At 43.7% G+C, this 25,197-nt stretch overlaps 1 long non-coding RNA gene across 1 annotated transcript in view; it reads left to right on the forward strand.

Moving 5' to 3' along the window:
* Window positions 1-1,805: 1,805 nt before the first annotated feature.
* The window catches only part of LOC142046573 (uncharacterized), a 92,711-nt gene continuing 69,319 nt past the window's right edge, over window positions 1,806-25,197 (forward strand). Inside the window, exon 1 of the long non-coding RNA XR_012655531.1 lies at window positions 1,806-1,856. This is a non-coding gene — a long non-coding RNA (uncharacterized LOC142046573). The remainder of the gene's footprint in view (window positions 1,857-25,197) is intronic.

Consider the following 25,197-nt stretch of genomic DNA (forward strand, 5'->3'; position numbering starts at 1 on the left):
CTCACTAGTCTTATTAAAGACTGAGGCAAAGTACTTATTTAGATATTGGGCCATGCCTAGGTTATCCTTAACCTCCATTCCATCCTCAATGTATAGCGGCCCCACTTCTTCTTTCTTTGTTTTCTTCTTATTTATATGGCTGTAGAACCTTTTACTGTTGGTTTTAATTCCCTTTGCAAGGTCCAGTTCTAAATGGCTTTTAGCCTTCCTCACTTTATCCCTACATGTTCTGACCTCACTAAGGTAGCTTCCCTTGCTAATCCCGCCTTTCTTCCACTCCCTGTATGCTGGACTGCATATATTTAACTCAGCTAGTTGTTTCCTCAGATACCACCAAGTTTCACAGAAGGATGGCCTCGTGCCTGTTTCACAGCAAACTAACAATCCAAATTTGTATATTCTTAAAATGACTGCTTTTCTAAATGAAAGTCCTGAGGGAGAAGGGTCTAATCACAAGAATAATCAAAGTAATCTTATTACATGGCTCCCTGTGAGCTTTTGTTTGAATTCTCTAGCTTAGTTTTTAGCATTAAATAGATTTTTAGACGCTAACTAGATGTCACACATACATGCACATGCAACTGGTTGGATGGATTTCATAACTCTTGCATGTCCCCAAGACTACTTCTCTTTTCTTTTTAATTAAAATTAACCCATGCCTCACAAAACAGGATGACAACTTCAGTCAGTTAAGCCTATGTTAAAATTCAGATTTACCACACTTCACTCTGCATTTAGGATTCAATTAATGGTCAAGCTGATGAGGTGCCTTGAAAGAGCAAAGCTGCTTGCTTTCACATAGTGACCTAGAGGTGTTGGCAGACATATGTTCCAATTGGGGCTCATGCTGGTGATGGGACAACAGGCATGCAAGTGGACCGGCCACTCCAGCCAACAAAGGGACACACAAAAAAATCTTTCAATGAACAACTTTTCTCTCTCTAGCTTTATTCCTGAGGTTTAGGTTGCATGCAGCACATAACAAAAGGAAATATGGCTTTCTATAAACCACAAGAAAATAGCGGTCTATGATCCAGCCCTCTAACAATTAGATTTCTGGCACTTCACTTCTTTGACTATCAGGTAGCTGCTTTTTTAGAGTTGCCTGGTTTTCTTTCCCAACACCCACAGTACCTTCCTCTGCTCAGTCAATGACACTGGCTAAAACCTGCTTCTTTGTCCGTGTCACTGATCATATCACATCACCTCCTGCCTCTTTTGAATCCCTAAACTGGCTCCCTTTGCTTCACCTCCTTAAGTTCAAACCTCTTGCTCTCACTTCAAGGTCCTTGAAAATGCTGCTTTTCCTCTGATGTCACTTTATTCTCTGCTGTCTCCACTTTACTAATGTGGACCGCCTGAGCAACTTACTTGAAACTTCTCATGCAAATAGTTTTTAGTCTTGGGTATGTTTGTACAGCACCCCCCAGAAAAATGGGCCCCCAGTCCTGACATGCCAGGATCAGGAATCACAGTACTCTGCTTGTTTACCAGGGACAGGCCGGCACGTAGGCCACAAATGGGAGATTTGCAACTGATTCCAGCTTCAGAAGTGGGGCAATCAGAATTTATGTGGAGCACTGTGGGCTGCTGCAGGGCAGGACGTAAAAGGGAGTTTCAGACACTAATACAGGTGTCTAGCCCAAGGTCCAGTGTGCTTCAACAGCTGCTATGGGAACGACAAGTTGCAGACTACAAATGGCACCATGCTGGGAGAACTCCTAGGTTCCTGTCAGGAAGGAAGTCCCCTCTGCCTCTCCCAGCAGGAAGTTCAGCATTGGCTGAAGCTGGGAGCATGAGGCAGTCAAGCAGAGAGGGGGCTGAAGGACTGTAATCCTGCTTGTGTTTCTTTGCAGGTAGGACCAAAAAGAAACAAGAGCCCCCTGAGAGGGGTTTAAATGACCCCACAGGAGCACACTAGCTTGTTTATTTGGGGGTTAGTTATTGTGGGAGTTAGGGGGTCGTTTGATACAAAGTCTCCTCCGCCCACAGGGCAGCCTTATCCTAGCTTGAAAACCTCAGACTGGGCCAGTAGATGGGAGTGGGGGGAGCTACACAGGCCCAATTATAAGGGATGTAGAAAGGGGGCATTTCTCACTCCTCAGCTTTCAGCTTCGAGGGGACAACAATATCTTTCCCTCTTCCCACTGGTTTTGGCCAAATAAGGAGGGTAGGGCTGGACCCAGGGCTGGTGCAACCATTTAGGTGACCTAGGCAGTCGCCTAGGGTGCTGGCATTTGGGGGCGCCATTTTCTTCGGCAGCGACTACAGCAGCCGGATCTTCGGCCGCCCTGGTTGCCGCCGGCATTTAGGCGGAGGGAGCTGGAGTAGGGGAGTGCGGGGAGCGCTGCCTGCAGCAAGTAAGGGAGGGGGCAGCACGCAGGGGAACTCCCCACCCCAACTCACCCCTGACCCCCCTCCTCCCTGCGCACAACATCGCTGCTTCACTTCTCCCGCCTCCCAGGCTTGCGGCACCAATCAGCTTAGGTGCCACAAGCCTGGGATGCGGGAGAAGTGAAGCAGCGATGGGGTGCTCGTGCTCGTGCGCGGAGCAGGGGTGAGCTGGGGCGGGGGGGTTGTCTCAGGGCGAAGGGTGGGGGATGGGGAGCTGCAGCAAGGGGGGCCCCTCAGGGCAGGGGGGGAGTGCTGCGGGGAGCCCTCAGGGTGGGGGCGCGGGTGTAAGCTGGAAGTTTCGCCTAGGGCGCCAAACATCCTTGCACCGGCCCTCACTGGACCAGAAAGAACAGATACCAAGCTGGGGCTGTCGCTTTGGGAAGGGAGTGCTCAGGAAGCAATGCACCAGGCCAGCTGTGCAGAAGCCTCCCTGGGCTTGCAGGAAGCTGCAGAGAGATTCTCTCCACAGCTGCCCTGTGCCTCTCTCTGTTTTGCCAGGCCTCTCTCCTCCAGGCTCACAGGGCTTGAGAGCAGGGCAGGCAGGAGTTAAAGCCACTGACTGCCCACCCAGCAGTAGCTTCTCCTCCCACCTTTTAGCAGACAGGTAGGGTGCCTTGAGGGATTGATCCTTGGGAGGGGACACCTGGAGGAGGCACTTGGGCTGGGGATAGGAACCTTGTGGGTGGAGGAGCAGGTATGGGAACAGGGGGAGAAGGGGAACCTGAGGTGGGGGAAGGAGAGATCTGGATGGCCTCTTGGAAACTGAGGCCATTCTAGGAATTCTTGGGGAGAAGGTACCTGTGAGAGGACAAGGGAAACCTTGTGGACATATGCAAAGGAGAGCTGGGGATATGTAGCTGCCTTGTGAAGGGAGCAACAAGAGTGAGACCTTGGGGACAGAAGAGGGGGGAACTGGGGAGTAGGGAGAGGGAGCCAGAGACTTGAAGGGGAGAGCTGGGAAATCTAGGAGAGGGAAAATTGGGGACCTTGGGAAGAAGAGAGGGGTATTTGGAGTGATAAGTGGTATCTTGGGAGGCAGAGTGGGGGGACATCATGGGTCGAGGTTTATGTGACATCTTGCTGGTAGAGGGATATTAGAAGAGGCAGAGAAATGTAGGGACAGGGCACTGGGGGGAGAAATGGGTGATGTGGGACCTTTCAGGGAATGAAAGAGGAGAGTACGGGCTTAGGAGAAGAAGATGAGAATTAGGGGATTCTGGGAGAAAGAGAGGAAATGACAGAATGATGTCAGGAGGAGAGGAAGATAAGTGATGAGGGGTGTTTATAGTATAGGGAAGAAAGGATGTGGGTTGTTTCAGAGATAGGAGAGAGATAGGCTAGTGGGAACCCAACAGCCTCATGGAATTGGGACCTTATAACACTGAGTGGAGAAGGGAGTTGTCCCCAGCACCCGCCCCCAAACTTTTCAGGCAGAGTTATAGCCTGCAATGTTCTGAAGTTCATGGACACAAGGTGCTGATTGCCTTCAACAGGATTACTCTCAAATGAAAGAAAACACATTTTGCCTTAACTTCTATAGTTGTTGTAAGGGGGATATTCTTCTTCACTGCAATTTTCTTTGATTCCGCTCCAGACATTGTAAGGTAACAGGTCTCTTTCACATCATAATGTAATTTCCATTTACTTCTATTAACCTCATAAAGTGGAGACTTTTATTCATATTGTAACAGAATTCTCATCAGCTTCTAATGACATTGTAATGTTACCTGCCCTTTCACATTATAATGTTGTTGCCTCTAGCTCCTACTGAGCTAATGTATGAAGTCTTTGACACATTGTCCTATAATTGCTTCAGACTTCTCCTGAACTGGACCTCTCTCACTGTAACTTCAGTCCTTCACACAGTACTCTTTGACTGTATATAATGCTTTCTTACCTAACATAGTCCTCAGACCTGCAATGTGATCCATGCAAGTGGAACCTTATGCCCAAGAGGTTCCCAGTTGATCTGAATAGGACTTGGTGGATGTATAAGGATCTGGCCATCTGGATAAGACTGCAGGATCGGAGCCCTAATTGTTTATGCAACTTTCAGTATTTGTACTCAGTTCTACATCTCTGAAATCAGAGAGGAATTCAAAATGAACTGCAAGAAGTATATGAATGGTTCTTTCCCAGAAGCTGTCTTTTTGGGCGCTTACATAAATATATATTAAAAGCAAGAGTTTTCAGCCCCAAAAGGGGACTAATAAATAAATAATAATACAAATAAATGCATCCCCACCCCCCCAAACTCTCCGCATTTGGAGCCCAGTGCTGAATTCCTTGTCCATCAAATATAAACCTTTGATTTTTAGATAAGAGATGTCAGGGGATATATTCTGTAGGGCAACCCTGAAGAGATGATGTTCATTGTGCATGAGAGAGGTGTTCCTGCTTAGAGGGAAAGGAATAACCTGCTTTGAGTTAGTGTTTGTTTCATGATATTGATGCTAGCTTATTGACTTTTCTTTTTAAAATCATTTGATGGGAAATTAGAGAGTTTGGGATCCTATGATTGGGTTGTATGGGGATTTGCAAGTGGCATTTTATTCTAGTGTAGAGTTCCAGATAGTACAGGCAGGCTCTCTTATGTTACTTACATTTTTTTTATTTGAAAATGTTTGAAAATCTTCAAAAAGGTATGAAACTGCACCTGGTCAGTCAACATTTTGTGGAAGAGGTAATTCCCAGTCTCCATGTTTAATGTTCTCTTTCTGACTTTATTTTTATTTGGCTAGCAATAGGCCAAGGGAAAGAGGGTGAGGAAGGTAAATCATCAGAGTAGCAGGGGATTTTTTCTTTTGAAGGAATGGAGGAGTTGTGGGACTTTTCAACCCTTTGCTAGGAGAGCTCTATCTCCATATCCATGTGATTCACACCGCATTGATTAAGTTGTTTCCCCTTTCCACCTGTGCTTCTGATGGCTTTACACATGGGATACACTTTGCTGTATCAGGTTAAGTGGAAGTAAAGCATGCATTGCAATATACACGAACGTACACTAAAGAAAGGATCGTGAATATTAACATTGAAAATTTCTATTCGCATCCATACTTTGCACAGTATTTATCTGTGAACAACAGAAATAAAAGCTTGAGTGTTCCTATTTTTATAAATGTAAAGGTGCAGTGCAAAGAAAAAAGACCCAGACAATAACCACATACACTACAAAAAGTATAATAATATAATGAAGAGAGATTTCTGTGCTGCAGTATCACCATTCACCATTTCTATCCATTTTGAGTACCAAGGCGGTCTTCCTTGGCAGTTTCTACCTTTCAGACCATAGCATCCACCTCACAAAATACAGGGTTTTTTGTAATTCCTCTTGGTTGAAAGGAATCAATAGTAATACTTTCACTTCTTAGCATCATCTGTTCAAAGTTCCCAATGAATTGTTATAGGAGTGGGTGGCTGAGATTCTGTGGCCTGCATTGTGCAGGAGGTCAGACTAGATGATCATAATGGTCCCTTCTGACCTTAAAGTCTACGAGTCTAATTTACAACCATGTGCAACTCTGGGCCTGTTCAGGGCTTGTGGTAGAGTTTAATTCCTAGCCCTTCTCCCTCACCCCAGCTTAGTTCTCTGTCAAAGATAGCTACTCAGGCTTTGTGTGTGTCAAGTTGATTTTCAAGATGTATACTTACAAATAATGGTATATTAAATATGGATAGAAAGGAGTTTCAATCTGCCAAAACATATAGTTGATGGTCTAACTGAAACTCAGTAGGATTTAGCGTACAAAATGCTTAAGTCAGTTTTGAAAAATTGACTTGATATCGCAAGCATTTATACAGAGAAGGGCTCCACACCAAATAATTTGGATTCTATACAGTTCTTTTAAACTTACAGGCTTAGTCCCAGTGGTATAAAACATTTATTTCTTATAACTACCCCAGGCCTGCTGTTAGCTCACTGCATTTTGTGGATGACACCTACACCAGACCGACTCAGTCCTTGCTTTGTCTTCTGCGACAGCTAATTAGTGTCAAGAGTGCTACTTCTGGGCAAAGAGGGGTGATTATGGGATAGCCATCCCACTGCGGTAACAGTCTTCCATTGTTATCAACCCAAGTTATATAAAAATCTTCCAAATTATTTATTGATTTATTGTTAGTTGGATATATTTGATACTACTCAATATCTAAAAGCCATTAAAGAAACATAATTTAAAATAATGGTGAGAGAGTATTTGAGATACGTGGTTCGTTTGCCCCATTTTGTACAGTCTAGCTATTAATTTTTAAACACACTACTGAATACTGTGTGGAGTTCTGGTCACTCCATCTCAAAAAAAAGTATGAGAATCGGAGAAGGTACAGAGAAGGGCAACAAAAATGCTAAGTATGGACCAGCTTCTATATGAGGAGAGATTTAAAAAGCCTAGGAATGCTCAGTTTAGAAAAGAGTTTACTGGGGGCAGGGATATCACAGAGGTCTATAAAATCATGACTGGTGTGGAGAAAGTAAATAAGGAAGTGTTATTTACCCCTTCACATAATACAAGAACCAGGGGGGTCACCCAATGAAATTAAAAAGCAGCAGGATTAAAACAAACATAAGGAATTACTTCTTCATATAATGCACAATCAACCTGTGGAGCTCAGTGCTGGGGGATGCTGTGAATGCAAAAAGTATAATTAGGTTCAGAAAGGAGTTAGATAGGTTCATGGAGGATAGGGCCATCAAGAGCTATTAGCCAAGGTGGTCAGGGATGCAGCCCCATGGTCTGAGTGTCCCTAGACCTCCAACTGCCAGAATCTGGGACTGGATGACGGGATGGATCACTTGATAATTGCCCTGTTCTGTTCATTCCATTTGCAGCATCTGTCGCTGGCCAGGGTCAGAAAAAAGGACACTGGGCTAGATGGCCCACTGGTTTGACCCAGTATGGGCATTCTTATATTCTTTTACGTAAAACAAGTGCAAGCACTGAATTGTTTTTACCAGAGATACTTGAATCTTTCGCACATTTATATCTGTTGCTCCTATTTTTAAAAATAGGAGCAGCCTAATGGATTTTGCATTTAGAGAGAGAGGGTAACCACTGAGAATACATACACAAAGAGGATTCTTGAAATGATGAATTGCACTTTTGAGCTGTCAGCTGGATGTTTCCCTTTAACTGGTCTGTCTCAGTTTGGATTTTAATAATTCCTGTGATGTCTCACCCTTAAGGATGCCTTTAGGCACCTGTATATGTAGCACAGTCTGTATAAAATGTTATCTTACAGCAGACAGCTGCAGATTTTCACCTTTTCTGGAACTCTAATATGCAAACACTGATTGAGTTGATGATCCCTTTTTTCCTCTTATCCAGTTTCGAGATGATAAATAATATTTAAGGAATGAATAAAGAATATGTTGATGAAAAACATCAAGGTTGGTAACTTCTACCTGTATTTTACAAGGTATATAAAATACATGAATGAGAAAATATCTAATCAATCATTTTAGATATTTCTATAGCACCCATCTGTTTAGTGTTTAAGAGAAGAACAAGGTAAATTAGACCTGCTTGGCAATTGTCAATAGAAGATGCCACAGCGGGATTCTGCTGTTTTCTCCCCAGTTTCTAGGAAGTTCTGCTTGGTGGCCTTTGTTTCAGTTATTTTTGTTTCCCCAATATGTTCAAAATGAGCTACTTGCTCAAATAACTAATTTTCTTGACAAAGGACTATTTCACTTCAGAAACAAAGTTAGGAAAACCAGTATCTGAAAACTGTGTAATTTGCTTCCTAAAGTTTTGAATCCAAAACTTTGCAGTTGTAAAATTTTGTAATTTCACTATGGACATTGTACTCAAATGCCCTCTGACATGGAGCATATTCTCCACATCCACTGAAGCATTACTGGCCTGAACAAATGCTACTGCTCATCCTAGATCATAATGGTTCCTCCTTAAAAGGCTTGTTCTTGGACATGATGGTGTATAGTACTTGAGAGACCAATTCCAGTCTTGTCTCTCATTGCTGGTCGGAAAATATGTAATTAGCCCACCTGGCCCCAACAGCTAAGATTTCCTGCTGCTAGCCACTAAAGTGTTCTGTATTTGAGTGATATGGAGTAGTCCTGGGAAGATGTTTTAAAGCGTTTCATTAGCACTGGAAAGATGGCCAGGCCACTTTGTCTTCCAGTGCAAATGGAATATACATCTGTACCTCAATTATAAAATGATATAAAATTCCTTAATTTTGATTGACTAATTTTGTCATCTTGCCTTTTTTAGGCAGAAAGTTACTTGACTAAACCTTATATCAGTGTTTCTCAAACTTTTGTACTAGTGACCCCTTTCACATAGCAAGCCTCTGGGTGTGACCCCCCCCCTTATCAATTAAAAACACATTTTTATATATTTAACACCATTATAAATGCTGGAGGCAAAGTGGGGTTTGAGGTGGAGGCTGACAGCTCGCAACTCCCCATGTAATAACCTTGTGACCCCCTGAGGGGTCCTGACCCCAGTTTGAGAACCCTTGAAATCAAGGCACACAGATTTGATAATGAGTTACATAAAGTACTTGTGTGGACTTTAACTGATTTTTCTTTTTTTTTTTTTTAGTCTTCCCTCTCTGAGCATGCTTCCCAATTTGCTAAGGCCTAAATGAGAGACACAATGTATGACAAAGGCCAAAAATGAAGAACACCAAAAAAACTGTTCATGCAGGAAAATTAAAATCTGTAACCTCAGTTTCATGATTCTTTTAAAATATAAAAGTGAAGGGACGCTTATATTGTGTAGCATGTAATTACCTTTGGGAATAAAATGAGGGATGCCCCTTGACATGAGGGATAGCTGAGATGTATATGAATTAAGTGTTCACACAGCACTGACTAAACTTCCTAAGTTCTGCTCCAGCATGCACTGAACTTAGGTGCTAAACCTTGGAAATACTTTCTGGGAATGGCATATCTCTGGCTATCCCACTGTCCTCATTTAAAATCAGGAAGGGGGTCTCCAGAGAATCACAGCTTTGTGGTCAGAGCTGTAGAAACTGCTAGATATAAACAGTTCGAAATCTGCAAAGATCCGAGGTTGCAAATGGATTAAGAGATGGTCACAAAGGATAAAATATGATACATACTGTAAGTTAACTTCTTATTAATGGCCACACATAAGGTATGATGAGGCTTTTCTTACGATGGGATCAAACAATAGTTTTCCATGATTTTTGTTTGTTTGTAATTTGTGTTTTCACAGGGTGATTCTTTGTCTGGGGATTAATACATTTTGAAAATACAGTTCATTTTGCCAAAGTATCTAACATCTGTGCAGGGTTATAATTTAAGATTAAAGAACTCATACAAAACTATATATTTAATTGCTATATCTGAATTTCTCTCTATCTCTGGGGCTTCTATTGCTGTGTAGGTCCCCGCCCCCCATGTTCAGTCCATTAAAAAAAAGTGGACTGCAGTGAAAATTTAGAATGTGATTTGAATTTCAGGGTTAACTTTCTTCATTTGTGATTATTCAAACAGAGGATTAATTTCTAAAGTAGCTTATGAATAGGATGCCCGGGTGTCCAGTAGATACAACTGCTTTTAATGGAAAAGACTTAAATATGTATGTGTCAAATCTTTTCTTAAGGGAATGAATGGCCAGAGCTACTCTGACAAATCACTGTGCAGATATGATGGAGGATCAACAGAAATGATTTAACGCAAATCTTCCCTTTTAATTTTCCTGGCTGACTTTAAAAGCTAGTACATTCAAATATGTAAGAACACTTCAGATTTACAACAGTTCTTGAAAATGTAGTTAAACCTTTCTTGGTAGAGTTAGAGACACGGGGTTTCTAGTGTTTATGCTGCAGATGTAAATAAATATACCAGTTAAATAGGAACCTGCACTGGATTCACTCTCTCCTTTCAGGCATCTGTTAAAAGGTTAACAAAATCCTTTCTATTTTATTTTAGTAACACACAACTCAAATTTTGAGTCTATTTTATTACACTTTTACAGTTAAATGGAAACATTCATACTAAAGAAAAAATTGAGTTATGCCACAAAGATACCCATCTTGTATACTTTATGCATCTATCATAGATTTTCTTTTAAAAACTCAGCGATTCATCAAACTAAAATTAGTAGTGGAACTTACTTCATCTTCAGGCTGGCTACTAGAGTCAAAATGATAACCCTTTGGCAGACCTAGAATTCCCTCCAATAGGGGGTGGATAGTACATAGTCACATTAGCCTAACGTTTCTCAGGCAGACGGGGCACATGATTAGACTAATCCAGAGGTGATGTGGACTAAAAGTGAAATGCAAAACAAGGAAGAAGAGCACAGGTTGGGGAAAGTTGCACAGGCCCATATTCAGCCTAGTTCTTCACGGAGGACATCTTTCCTTCTCCCCCACCCCCTGCCCCGTAGCAGTCCCTTATACAGCTGACAACAGGAACAGCTCATGTAAACATGGCCACACACCTCAAACAGCATGTAGCCTGCTGAGTGAGGGAATGGAGGGGGGGAGCAGGGGCTGATTAGCCAGTAGGTCAACAGGGCCCATGCCCAGGGGCCCCAGTCAACTGGGGTACCCTGGAAAAAATCCACCACCAGTGGAAGCCCAGAGCCCTGGCTGCCAGGTGGGCAGGGCGGGGAAAGACCCTCACTCCATGGCAGCAGTGCCAGGCGGGGGAATCCTCTCCCTCAGTGGCCCCCTGACCCTACTCTGCAGCAGCAGACTGGGTGAGCGAAGGCCCCCCAGCAGTGCCGAATCCTGTCTCTGGCAGATGCGTCCCCCCCAGTGGCCTCCAACCTCATCCCCAGCAGAAGTCCCTGGGTGGGGGAAGTCCCAGCGCCCCCCATCCCTGGCAGAAGCCATGGAGTGGCAGGGGAAGCCCCCAAGCCTCACCCTCATTCCCTGCAGAAGCACAGGGAGTGGCAGGGGAAGGCCCCGCTGCAGTCCTGGGACTAGAGGGGCTCTCACTCTCGGCTGTGCCAAGGGCCGGGACAGAGCTTCTCCGGTCTTGGGGCTGCAGTGCGGGCAGAGGGGGGGAAGGCAGAAAGGAGCAAAAAAGGGGTTGTGGGGCTGCAGTGGGGGGTGGAATTTGGGGGGGACCTGGGGAAGGGGCAGAAAGGGGTCGGTCTTTGGGTGGGCCGCAGGCCGAGGAGTCGGAATGGGAGTGGGGCCGCAGACAGAAGGGGTGGGGAGAGGCCCCTGACTTGCTCTGGCCCAGGGACCCAGGAAACCTTAATCTGCCTCTGTGAGGGAGTATTTAGGGATGAGGATAAAAATGAATGGAAATACAAAGCAAAAAAAATGGAGCTAGAAATGGAGAAGAGGAAGAGTGGACAGGAAAAAGCAGAACTGTGGCATAACAGGATGATAGAAGGAAAGCAGTAGGGACCTGCTTAACCACCAATGTATCAAACAGAGGACTCCATCACTAAGTTTGGGAACCACTGCAGAAGCCAGTACGCTGTGCTTGATACTGTGAATTGTGCAAACTGATTGCTGCACAGACCACTCTGAATACTTTGCTTTCTGAATTGTTAGGCAAAATGCTAGTGGCTTGCCAAATACCTCAGTAAATGCCCCATACCAGTCAAATAAACATTATTTAATATATCCCTATGACCATAATGCAGGTTTATTAAATATAGCTTAATTTATCCCATATACAAAGTTTACATAGTCTCTTAAAGGCTACCAAAGGCTTTGATCTCAATTTAAAGTTTCTGCAATATATTCTATCCACTAAGCCAACAATGTATCAGTAGCTATTAGTATTACTGTTGTGGTTTCTTTCTTCTCATTTGAAACCCTTGACAAATCATTCTTTGCTGCTACCTTTACAGTCTGTTCTAACTCAACACCTGTGCTGCTATCTATGATATCTGATTATGTATGTAACCAGGTACGTTGGTCATCATGTCTGGAAACTCACTGTACACTGTTGATACTGCTATGCTACACACATGCACACACAGTCTTCAGACTCACTTAACTTCTATTACAGATAACTTCACACGTATTTGTGGAATGTGTATGTTTGGTGTTTAATGTCATTACTTCAGAAATAATGAAAATCCCTTTTCTTTGTGGGAGGCATTACTCTGTCAAAATGTGTTGGTTCAATAACATGTTTTAAGTCTTTCAGTCATCTCAGGGACTGCATTTAATGCTTTATAAAGTTAAACCATCTGGGTCAAATTCTGCTTCTGGGCAACTGCATCAAGAGTAGAATCCAACCCCAACTACCAGAAAGATGTTGACAAATTGAAGGAAATGCAGAGAGGAAGGGGAAACGTTTGTAAGAGACTGGAAAATGATTTGTAATGAGAGAGGATTTTAAAATTATAGATAGGGTAAATTACAACTGTGGAGGGATATTATAACTCTCCCTGAGAATCTGAAAGTTTTAAGTTCCAAGGAGTGGTTGGAGATATAATTAGAAGTAGTGGGATGAAATTGAGAAAAGGAAATTTTAGCTTACATATTAAGTTGCTCAGAGTGAGATCTATCAAACTGTAAAAATAGTTTTCCACAGGCAGTGTGAGAAACCACGTTGCTTGAGATGTTTAAACCTACACTAGGAAAAGTACTTAAGAATATACATAAAGAACAATACCGTATGAACTCTTTGATTAGATAGATCAACAAAACCATCCATCAGTTATTTCTGATCTCTGACGTCTTTGATTTCTGTTTAGCAGTGTTCATGTAATAAAAAGTAGCTATATTAATTGTGAAGGGGTCAGGCCAGATGGCTACAGGAGAATTTTTTTTTTTTATCATATGTTTTAAACTGATCTACTGACTCAAGTGTAAATTATTCTGAAATGAAGAGAGGAATGTTTTTTGGTGCTTTTAAAATTATGCAGCTGTTACATACAATCCTCACCAGCTTCTGATGCGTTCGTGTACTTGTCTTTAAGGTTTTCATAATAAGTAAAATTAAAGTGAAGTAAAGCTAATATATATATGATAGTGTAGTGGTTAAGAGCACCACCTTTGATATGGGAGACTGCCCTTTGATACGAGAGACTGGGGTTCAAATCCCAGTGGGTACCCAACTTTCCAGTAGGGGTCCTTGGGCAAAAGACCCCCTAACACTTCACCTGCCTACCTCAAATATGAGAGTGACACGAACTAGGAGAGTCATGCCGGCTCGGACGTCGCCTGGATTAACAAGGTCCATGCCAGATGTTGAGGAACCAGGACAATCTGATGATAAGTGGGCTACTGGAACAAACCATTCATGGATGAGACAAGAGAACCTGGAATTGATGGAATGCTACTACAACAGTAGACCTAATGAGAGGGGATATATGAAACGTATGGATGGACAAAAGACCTACATCCACACTTACTGAGAAACAGCAAGTTACCCAATACTTCAACATAGTAAAGAGGAAGCTACTCTCACAGCTTGAGATAGACCAACTTCACATTACATTCCAGACTCAAGAAGACCTGGAAGAACAAGGGATGTGCAGCCCACACCTGAAGCTGAAACTTCACTGCACCGCCCTCCATTGCAGTGCCACAGCAGCGTGATATGAGGCATAAGATCAGGGAAACTGCTACAGTCATCCTCCAGAGACCGATTACCGAGGCTCGTGGAGCAGTACGCTCAGATAGTAATGTTAGAAGTGCCAATAGAGGCCTCTGACATCCTACTCCACCATAACTCATAAACAATGAACTGGTATACGCTACAGGCCTCTGTAATCCTGGAGAGCTTGGCTACACCAGATCAAGAAGAACAACATGTATGTACCCACCCTGGAACAAATGAAGGGTTGGGGGAGGATAGATCAGGCGAAACTTGGGAAGAGAGTTAGTCAGCTGGTGGAACTACAAAAGGGTGTAGAGATTAAGGATAATAGACCTCGGTCTACTGAAAAAATACAAGGGTCTGACTCCAATCTGAAGCCCTTAGAGAATGCTAAACAAAGGCCTCACGGCACTGGCTACTAGGCTAAGGAGATACACTAGAGAAGCAGATGGCCAAAAAAGTAAATGCCTGATTTCTCCAAAGAACATCCCAAGGTGTACTTGCAGAGAAAAAAAAAAAACAGGCAGAAACTGAAACAGTACTGAAGAACATATGGGAGAAAGAGAAGACTCATAAACACCAGTGGCAAGGTGCTGCAGGACCTGAGCAACAGCAATCTCCCAGAACAGAAACAGTCACGGCATCACAGTAAGAAGAATCCAGCTAGCGGGTCAAAAACATGAAGAGCTGTACAGACATGAATCCACACTACTGGCTAAAGAAACTAAGAGGGCAGCAGTGCATGAAATGCGCTAGCAGCAGGCTCACCACCCAAACTGGGCTAACACAAGGAAGGACAGTGCTGATCATGAAAGAGCCCTGCAAGGGGACAGAGCTGTCCAACTACCGACCAATAACCTGCTCCCCACCCACATGGAAATCCTATCAGGCATCATAGCTGCCAAGCTACAGACCACATGGGCCAGTACATGAGCACAGCTCAGAAGGGCATTGGGAAAACACCAGAGCCTCAAATCACCAGTTGCTCATAGTAGAGCAGTCACTCAAGGTCTAGACAGACAATCTGAGCCAAGCCTGGACTGACTAGGAAAGCCTAACGACTCAAATGCCGCACACGTGGTATCTGTGAATGTCTGGCGCTAATACAAGTCAACAGGACACTAAGGACTCTTCCTCAATGAACTAATGGGACTATGAGACAACATGGAAGCAACTCAAGGCAGCTTGCACAATGCCATCAGATGCGGCATATACCAAGGGATGCACTGGTCCCGTTGCGTTCTGCATAGGCTTAAACCCGCTAGCCAGATATAACACAAGGATGGATACGGGTACAGGTTCGGAGTGGATCTATCAGCCACCTCCTCTACATGGATGACATCAAGCTGTAGCTAAGAATGAAGCGAGACATCGATCGCTAATCACCCGACGCAGATGCTACAGTGAGATATCGGGATGTCATTGGTGATGGAAAGTGTGTCGGATGGTAGTGAAGAGAGGGAGGTAGTCAAGACTGATGGGGTGGAACTACCGCGGGCCACATAGCAGACATACAACCAGCTACAAGTACATGGCGTCCCACGTCACATGAAACCATGATGAGGAGGCAAGAAGACAGCAACATCAAGTATCACAAAGGATAAGAAGGTCTGAAGAGCCAGCTCAGTGGGAAGAACAGATCACACATCACAGATACCCCTGCTGGTCTCAGATACCGCTGGTATATGTGAGCTGGCCAAAGGAGGACATGGAGGCTGCCGATGTGAAACCCAGAGCTCCTCACAATGCCGGAGGTTCCCCAGTCCAACACACAGAGACTGTATACCAGCCGGAAAGAAGCGGGCGGGGCTTGTGAGCGTCAAGGCCACTGTCTGGATGAAACCCGGAACATCCAGGAGTACATCAGTAAGATGGCCCCCAAAGATGAGCTGCTGAGAGAATGCCTGAGCAGCAGCAGACATGGGAGGAAGACAAGCAGAAGAAGTGCCATGGCAAGCAGACCCTGCATGGATGTACCATCGACAGATAGCTGAGGTGGCTGACATTGGAAATCCTACCACTGGCTGGAAAGGGTTGACTCAAAGACAGCATGAGCACTGATCATAGCAGCATAGGAACAGGCACTGAGCACCAGATCATTGAGCAGGGTCTACACACTACAGAGACCCAAGGTGCAGACTGTGCAGAGAGCCCTCAGAGACCCAGTCCAACAATAGTGGCAGCGATGTAAGATGCAGGCAGGAACAGCATAACACTGAACGGCACAACCAAGTGCTGGCATGTGTACAGGAACATCTACACAGCGTATGGGCTAGACGCCCTCCAAGACCAGATGGGAGATTCCACAGAAGGTTTGGAGAATAGCAGGGCTAGATTTGTGGACTTCCAGATCCAAGACGGAAGGCAGTACTGGCATAAACCAGACATCAGTATAGACAGGACAGAACAGCGGTGGTGATAGATATAGCAGTGCCAAGTGACAGCAACATCAGGAAGAAGGAATTATGAGAAGCTGGAGAAGTACCATGGCCTGAAAGGGAACTAGAGAGGATGTGGAAATGAAGGCCAAGTGTCCAGTGGTGGTAGGAGCACTCGGGCTTGTGATCCTAAGCTGGGTGAGGCTCCAACAGATCCCAGGAACAACAAGAGTCTCTGTCCAGAAGAGTGCAGTGCTAGGAACAGCTAATACTGCGCAGAACCCTCAAACTCCAGGCCTCGGTAGAGGACCGAGGTTGAGAAGAACATACACCCATAGGGGTGAGAGGGGAGTGCTCCTACCACCACTGGGACCACTTTGGCCTTCACTTTCCACATCCTCTCTAGTTCCTCTTTCAGGCCATGGTACTTCTCCAGCTTCTCATAAGCGACTGGATAGTGTAGTGGTTAAGAGTGCCGCCCTTTGATACGGGAGACCGCCCTCTGATATGAGAGACCGGGGTTCAAATCCCAGTTGGTACCCAACTTTCCAGTAGGGGTCCTTGGGCAAAAGACCCCTTAATGCTTCACCTGCCTACCTCAAATATGAGAGTGACACGAACTAGGAGAGTCATGCCGGCTCGGACGTCGCCTGGATTAACAAATGTATATATTTTACAGCTATTGTTCAAACAAAACTCCTGTTTGTAAAATGGCAATAGGAGATCCTTTATTTCAGTTGATGCATACCACCACCATCAACACAAATCTAATATTCATCATCTTAAGTAATATTAATACACCAGTTTCCAGAGGCAACTGGCAAACAGCGAGCTATATTTGGAGGGTTTTATGAAGGTGGGGAGTGTTTTTTGCTTCTTTTACAGCCATTTGTTTCTGATTCAAAGTCCTCATTTCAGGAAGGCAAAGAGAACATATCTAAGATAAATAATGTAAACAGTTGCAGAGCATATGCATGTTTTCAGAAGAAAATTATGTTGACAGAAAGTAACAGGAGTACAATCAATCTATTTTTTACACTAGTAGTAGGAAGTCAAACCAATATTAGGTGCAATAAGTCAGTCTGAACACAAATACTAGACACATTTGCAGATTAACCAGCCTATATGCAAAGTTTAGGGGATGTGTACGCAGAAGTTGGGATGTGTAATTCCCATTTTAGGTAGACCTACACACTAGCTCTGCTCCAGCTAGCACGTAAAAATAGCAGTGACTCAGGTTAGGCACTCCAGTATGTACTCAGGAGATTGTGTGAGATTGTAGTTGGGCAGCTCCCCTGAGCATCAACCCATGCTGAGACAGCCACACTGCTATTTTTAGCATGCAAGTACATCTAGGTGAGCTGGGAATCACACTTCCCAACTGTTATGTAGACATAGCCTTAGTGTAGTCTCATTATATATGGTGTGAAGGGGTCAGGCCAGATGGCTACAGGAGAGTGTTAAAAGGCAGAAATATTAGTCCCAGATTAAGTAGATCCCTTTTCCCTGGGTAAGGTAACAGGGGCAGTTCCAGAACAAGGAGGAACTTTCTGGAACCAATTAAGGCAGGCAGCCTAATTAGGACACCTGGAGCAAATTAGGAAGAAACTGCTAGAATCAATTAGAACAGGCTGACTAATCAGGGCACCTGAGTTTAAAAAGGACCTCACTTCAGTTTGTAGTGTGCATGTTAGGAGCTGGGGGGAGGGGCATGTATTGCTAGAGGATTGAAGAATACAAGCATTGTCAGACACCAGGAGGAAGGTCCTGTGGTGAGGATAAAGAAGGTGTTTGGAGGAGGCCATGGGGAAGTAGCCCAGGGTGCTGTAGCTCTCATGCAGCTGTTATAGGAGGCACTATGGACAGCTGCGATCCACAGGGCCCTGGGCTGGAACCCGGAGTAGAGGGCGGGCCCGGGTTCCCCCCAAACCTCCCAACTCCTGATCAGACACAGGAGGACTAGACCTGGACTGTGGATTCTACCAGAGGGGACGGTCTTTAGGCTGTTCCCTGACCCACATGGTGAATCTTTGAGGTGAACAAATCTGCAAATAAGCGCAGGACCCACCAAGATAGAGGAGAAACTTTGTCACATAATATATCTTTTATAGGTCCTAGTCCTTCTCCCACTGATGTTAATGGGAGTAGATGGGCCTACAGTATACATTTTGATCTTGCTTAAGATGTGAAAGGATTAGAAGACTTTTTTCTCCACCAACAGTAATGGCCCAATTCCATTTATACTTAAATTGATGAGTCTCTTCCTGCACTTCACTAGGAGTTGGATCAGGTCACAAGGTAGAGCATATCCAAAAATGGTGCAGTACAGTTACTACTAAGTCTTACTTCAAGACTGACTTGCAAAAAGGTTCATAGATACTTGTTTGCAATTTTAGGTTTGGAATAGTCTTTTTATTAATACAAAATGGAAATTATAGCTGTTAATTATACTGAGTTATGTTAATGTTCACTTTTTATTGTTCATCTCAAGACTGCATCTGTAAAAACATATTACAAAATTAGAGCTTTAAGAAGCTCTCTCCTATAGTCATTTTATTTTTTAGTGAATGAGTTAACATATCTGATTAGAAGCCCCTTGTTTGTGAAACCTCGCCTGGCATATGTGCAAAAACTCGTTAGGAGTCAGCAGTGAGCTGTAAGTCTTAGCTTGTGTGTATGATGTACAACATATTTCATGTGTTAATAAAATATTTATGCTTCCATGTCAGCAGTTCCACATTACTTTGCCAATAATGAACTATAACAACAAAAAGTGCAGGAAGAGTCCAAGTTTGTAAAACCCAGGCAAAGTATAAATCTCACTTTCACGTTCTAGGGAATGATATTTTAATATATACAACCACTCCTGGATGATAAAATTGTTATACTAGGGCCCTGTTTTGTCCCTGTTACAGTTAATGGCATAATTTCTAACTACCATGCCCTCATCCCCCTGCACAGCACAAAAGAGAAAATTTGTCTCTAATTCAATTAATGCTCTAGGACCTTAAAATGTACAAAATTCTTCAGAAAATCTGCCTTCAGTGGGCCCACTGACTGGTTCAACATATTCCATGCACTGAGACTAGAAATCTTAATATTTTAGAGCTAGATTGATGGAACTACTTGTGGAGTAAGGGCCTCCTCAGTGTAAGTAAGGGGAGGGGGCAGACTCTGCCCCTGTGTAAATAGTTCATTTTGTTAGTTTTCTCATTGGTATGAATACCTCATTTGAGAACAGCTTTGGTGCTCATATCGCAGCACATAATATATTGTCTTTAGAAATTCAATTCTGAATTTGTTAAAAAAGAGTTGTAATTTGGGGGCTAGTTTTATGACGCTCCTCAATAAGCAGCTCATTGTGGAGCAAAAGTGGAGTGTCGTGGTATCATTTAACCCTGGCTATTGTTACAGATTTTTCAAGGTTTGTGAGAGCATTGGGACATTTCTAAGAAGACTATAAAACAAAAAAATCTCCAGTCCCCAGTTGGGGGATAATTTACCCATCTGTGTGTACTATAATGGTGATGATTGCTATCATTATGATTGAAATACAGCTCCCATCATCCCCCTTTTTCAGTCACATGCTTGGTTTCCTGCCTGAGCCAGATAGTTTTGGAAGGTTTCAGCAAAATCAGTTAAGCTAGGTTGTAAAACAAAGGCAAAACCAAACACTTGGTCGATGTGTTCGAAAGAGAGAATTTGTCCCTGTATAACTCAAAGATGGCTTGAATGGATTTTGTTCAAGCCTGAGTTGTTGTATACATCACAGAGATTTAAAGAACAACCCAAGTTTCAAGGAAATTAGTTTAGTAGTTTTAAATTCTAAGTGGTAAATACCTAGTAGGATTTTCTGTGATATGTTTTTCTGCTCATTTTAAAGTGGCTTCGTATATTGAGGTGCTGTGAAGGGCTATGGCTTTACTTAAACTTGTAAAGCATTTGAAAATATAAACCAACCTTAAAAAGCTTTTGGAAATCTGGACAAACATTTTCATCATAGTATTGGTGCTCTCGAGAGGCCACAGGTGCAGCACAGACACAGCACAATACAAGATTCCCCCCCGCCCCACTCTTTTGGTTTTATTTATTTTATTTTTTGAAAGATAAGTAGACATAGGCAGCAGGTTATATACATTTGTGGTGCTCAGGCACCAGGAATATTCCCCCTCCACCACGTTCCTGGAGGGTCCTGGCCTCCGCCTGCCACCCCTCCCCCTGCTTGTCATCGTCCCCCCCCCCCTCGCCGCGTCCCTGCCTGAAAGAAAGCGGTGCACGCCTCTCCCCTGCCTGCTTGTGCTGCCAGTGTAGCACATGCCTACGTGGAGCGGCTCCCGGCAGCACTGCTGTCTGCTGTCCTAGTGCCTGCCATTCACTAATGGCAAGGCAGGCTGCCCTTACCCTGCCCTTCCACCCTAGCCTTGAGCCTCTCCAACACCCCAAACCCCTCATCCCCAGCCAGAGCCCTCATCCCCCTGCACCCTAATCCTCTGCCCCAGCCCTGAGCCCCCTTCTGCATCATGAATCCCTCAGCCCCACAGCCCTTACCCCTGCACTCCCTCCTATCCCCAAACACCCTCCCAGAGCGTGCACCCTCTCCCCCTTCCCACACACCCCTTCCGACCCCCCAAACTTCCTCCCAGAGCCTGCACCCCTCACCCCTTCCTATGCCCCCAGCCCAGAGCCTGCACCCAAACTCCATCCCAAAGCCTGCACTCCTCACCCCCTCCTGCACACCCACCCCCCCTGCCCCAGCCTGGAGCCTACACCCAAACTCCATCCCAAAGGCTGTACCCCTCCTGCACCCTAATCCCCAGCCCAGGACCTGCACCCCAGACCTCCCTTCCCAGAGCCTTAGGCAGGTGAGGGTGGAGTTTCAGGGGGGTGGAGTTGGGGAGGCGGGTTCTGGGCACCATCAAAATTTCTACAAACTTGCCACCCAAGTAGATGATCCTTAATTCCCTTAGTTGCGGTATTTTCTTGTAGGCAGTGGATCTTGAAGAGACTAGGGGCTTTGTGGACTAGCTCAGGGAACACATTCCATTTGGAAGGTGCATAACAATGGGAAAAAAATGCAGAGACTGTTGTGAGCGAAGCTAAGAAAGAGTTGTTGTTGCCAAGCAACATCCATCATTAACAAAGGGGTTGATGGGAGAGTTATGTGATAAGAGACAAGACTAGATAAGTGTCAGCCTGGGCTCAAACCTTAGCCCACCTCTAGGAATAAGATCAACAGGTAAAGACTTTCTGCCATTACCAGGGTAGGGATCTGGGTAGGGATCTAGAGGTGAGAGGCATTGTATTCCGTTGTTAGCAACAGGTAGTACAAATAAATCCTGATCATTATTTTGTTTTGCCTCATGAACATCCACATTTATGTGTGTGAAATGCACAGCTGACTCTCTCTATCAGAAATTCCTTTTTAGGAAGCCTTGATGTTATGAATAGTCAAGCCAAGGACATGGGTGTACTTGTCCATCTTCAGACATTCACTTCTTGTCCCAGCTTTGTATCTACTGAACATTAGTAGTATAAAGCTCGATAGCATTCATCACCATGTATTTTTGAGAGGTTTTGACACCCTGTTTTGGGCTTATATCCCGCCCTCCATTCCTGTTCCTGTTGGTGTTGAGGTTTGGCACTGTGGGCCATTTTTTTATTTTTTGTTTTGTCGGGGGAATGTTGGGTGCTTGTGCTTTGATACATTTGGTTGATTTGTTTAGAGAAAAAGGTTGAAAGAATAAAGTGAGAGTACGTAAAGGAAAGGAGCTTAAAGATTTGGTTAGGTTTAGAGGAAAAAAGAAAAGGTTATGATACACAAGAAAGAGTGGTTAGGTTTAGTAAGGAGAGATGATTTTAAAGGACTAGTTTGGAATGTTATTAAAGAATGGAAAGAGAGAACTTAAAGAAAAATATAGATTTTTTGTGTTTAAAGGGTTAGTTTGAAAGAATAGAGGCAAGTTATTAAAGAAAAGAGATTTTTGGTTAGGTTTAGAAACTTTAGAAAGGAGAGTTGGTTTTAAAGGCTTAGTTTGGCATGTTATTAAACAATAACAAAAATTAAATTTAAAAAGTTTATTAAATATAAGGGTAAGTTAAGAAAAGAGCATTTAAAAAGTTAAATAAAAGAGAACAATATAAAGATAGGTTAAAAGAGAGCATGGTAGAAAAAGGGACAAGAAAGCCCTTCGCAAAGATAGGCAGCATGTGGCTGAGTCAGAGAGTGAGAGAGATCTTACCTTGTGACTATTCCTGGGGAAAGAGAGAGCTTCCAAGGCTCACAAGCCCTCAGGGTGATTACTCCGGTGGGCCGCATGCCAAAGGTTGCTGATTCCTGGGCTAGCCAGTGATCCATGCACTATAGTCTGTTTTAGCAATGCTGTAGGGCAGTGGTTCTCAAACTTTTGCATTGGTGACCACTTTCATACAGCAAGCCTCTGAATGTGACGACCCCCACCCCCTTACCTTAAAAACACATTTTTATATTTAACTCTATTATAAATATTGGAGGAGAAGTGGGGTTTGTGGGTGGAGGCTGGCCTTGTGCCCCCCCCCCCCATAATAAGCTTGCGACCCCCTCAGGGTCACAACCCCCAGTTTGAGAACCCCTGCTCTAGGGGTCACCCCTTCAGTTTTCTGTGTTGTTGTTTTTTTAACATAGACTTCTTTCCTAACTTTTTAAACACTGTTAAAGTTTTAAAAAATGGTGAGATTACATTGAAAGACACTTTGAAAGTTGTAACAAGTATTTTATTCCATTTACTGGTTTGTAAAAGACGAAAAACCATCGCTTTGTGACTGCATGATGCTCAGAGATAGCCTATCTGAAGAAAACTCCCCACCACTTGACTTTTCCCCCATACTTTTAACACTTGCAAAACATGCAGTGTTTCATTATATTAAAAAAAAAAAAAAACCATGAAAATACAGCATTGACTGAGATGTAACATAACATGACTTTTCTTAAGGATATTCCGTATGCAGTGGGGCCTATTTGAAGCATTACGTGTTTGTTTCTTTGTTTTTGTTTTGTTTTTTTTAAGTTTAACATGGAAAAGCAGTATTGACTGAGCTGTAACAAAACAAGGCCACTCTTAGAGATATTTTGTAGAAGTTGAGTGAACTAAAAAGGCTCAAGATACTAGCCTATTCTTTTAAAAATAGTGTTTTTAAAGTATCAAAACAGCAACTGATAAGCATATGAAAACTGGCAATTGAGGAGAGTTTATATATATGTTTTAATTAAAAAAAAAATTAACAAAAAAATACACAAGATTGCTTTTTAAAGTTTGGATTTATACAAAAAGCACAAGAAAAAAATTAGCTTGTGTAAAAAAGTTAGCTGTTTTTTTCCTACTAGAGATAAGGAATCTTACCACCACCGCACTCTCTTCTTTTCTAATATTTTTTAAAATCTAACAGATTTACAATGAATTTAAAACTTTTTTCTTTAAAAAGCCACAGAGATCAGGCCATAGGAGTAGGAAAGCTGTCCTGAGTTTTAGGGGGAATGTTGATAACTTTTACTGAAATGGTGTTGTAGGCAGCCATTCTATGTTAGTTGTTAGCTTAAGCACGGGCAAGCGTTTGTCACCTGGAAACACTTTCCCACTTTGAGGTATTATCTACCCCATCCTATGTCCTATCAGACATACAGTAACTCCTCACTTAACTTCCTGTCACTTAAAGTTGTTTCAGTCTTACATCCCTGCTCAATTACAGCACATGCTCCATTTAAAGTTGTGCAATGCTTCACTATAACGTTGTTTGGCTGCCTGCTTTGTCCACAGTTGGCAGCCCCCTATCAGCTCCCCTACACCCCCTCTCCCACACTGCCTTCAGCCCGCTGGCAGACTCCACGGATCACCACCTTACCCCTCCTGCCCCCACCTCCTGCCCGCAGCAATCATCTGGCTTGTGGCGTTCAGGAGGGATGGGGGAGGAGTGAGAACTCAGCGTGCAGGCTCCCCCTTCCTCCTCTGATTCCTGAGTAAAGGGGGAGGAGGGGGTGAGAAGAAGAGGCAGGTTAAGGGTGAGGGTTTGGGGAAAGGGGTGGTGTGGGTGGGCCGAGGGTTGAGCCCCCTGCCCCTGGTGCTTTCAGAGTAGGAGAAGCTGCTGCTGTGCAATGTGCTTCTCCTAGCCTACAGCACCTTCAGCCTCCTTGCCTGCCTCATTGTCTCCACTGCCAGTGGGCTGTGCCTGTGTGGGATAAGGCGGGGTTACCTCCCAATTATAGTACTGTACAGTATGGCAAGAAAAAAAATTCCCTGGAACCTAACTTCCCCTCTTCTTCCTTATGGGGAAATTGGATTTGCTTAACATCGTTTCACTTAAAGTCGCATTTTTCAGGAACATAACTACAATGTTAAGTGAGGAGTTACTGTATTAACAAAAACAAACAAAGATATTTTGTAGCAGTGCCTGTAAAGCAACAATTACAGTTTTGTTTATTACTATCTTCTCTAAGCCCCTAGAGAATATTTTTTGTTTTGTTTTCATAAAACACTTGTATGCAAACTGTAACCCTAGATGCTGTACATCATCAAATAATAAGAACCAGTAGACGAGAGACCTGAGACATTGTTGAAGTGTCATGATTAAGTCCTAATGTAGAGGGCTGGTTGGAGGGAGGGGAGAAGGACAATGAAAAAGTACAGCCGAAGTGGAAGACGGTATGATTTAAGACGGGTTCTGGTGCTGCTTTGCAATGGTCCAGATGCCCCAACAGCCTATATCCTTCATACGCAAGTGCCAGGGTTGGGTGCGGTGGGTGGGTTTTTGTTAGAGGAACAGGCAGCTCATATACCTCTTGTTATAATTGACAAATTGTAACTTAACTGCACGTATACTGCAAGGGCAACTTACTTCCCTTTTGACAAACCCCACACCCCTTCAACGCCATAAAAACAC

Source organism: Chelonoidis abingdonii, chromosome 3 (assembly GCF_003597395.2).
Source record: "Chelonoidis abingdonii isolate Lonesome George chromosome 3, CheloAbing_2.0, whole genome shotgun sequence".
NCBI lineage: Eukaryota > Metazoa > Chordata > Testudines > Testudinidae > Chelonoidis > Chelonoidis abingdonii.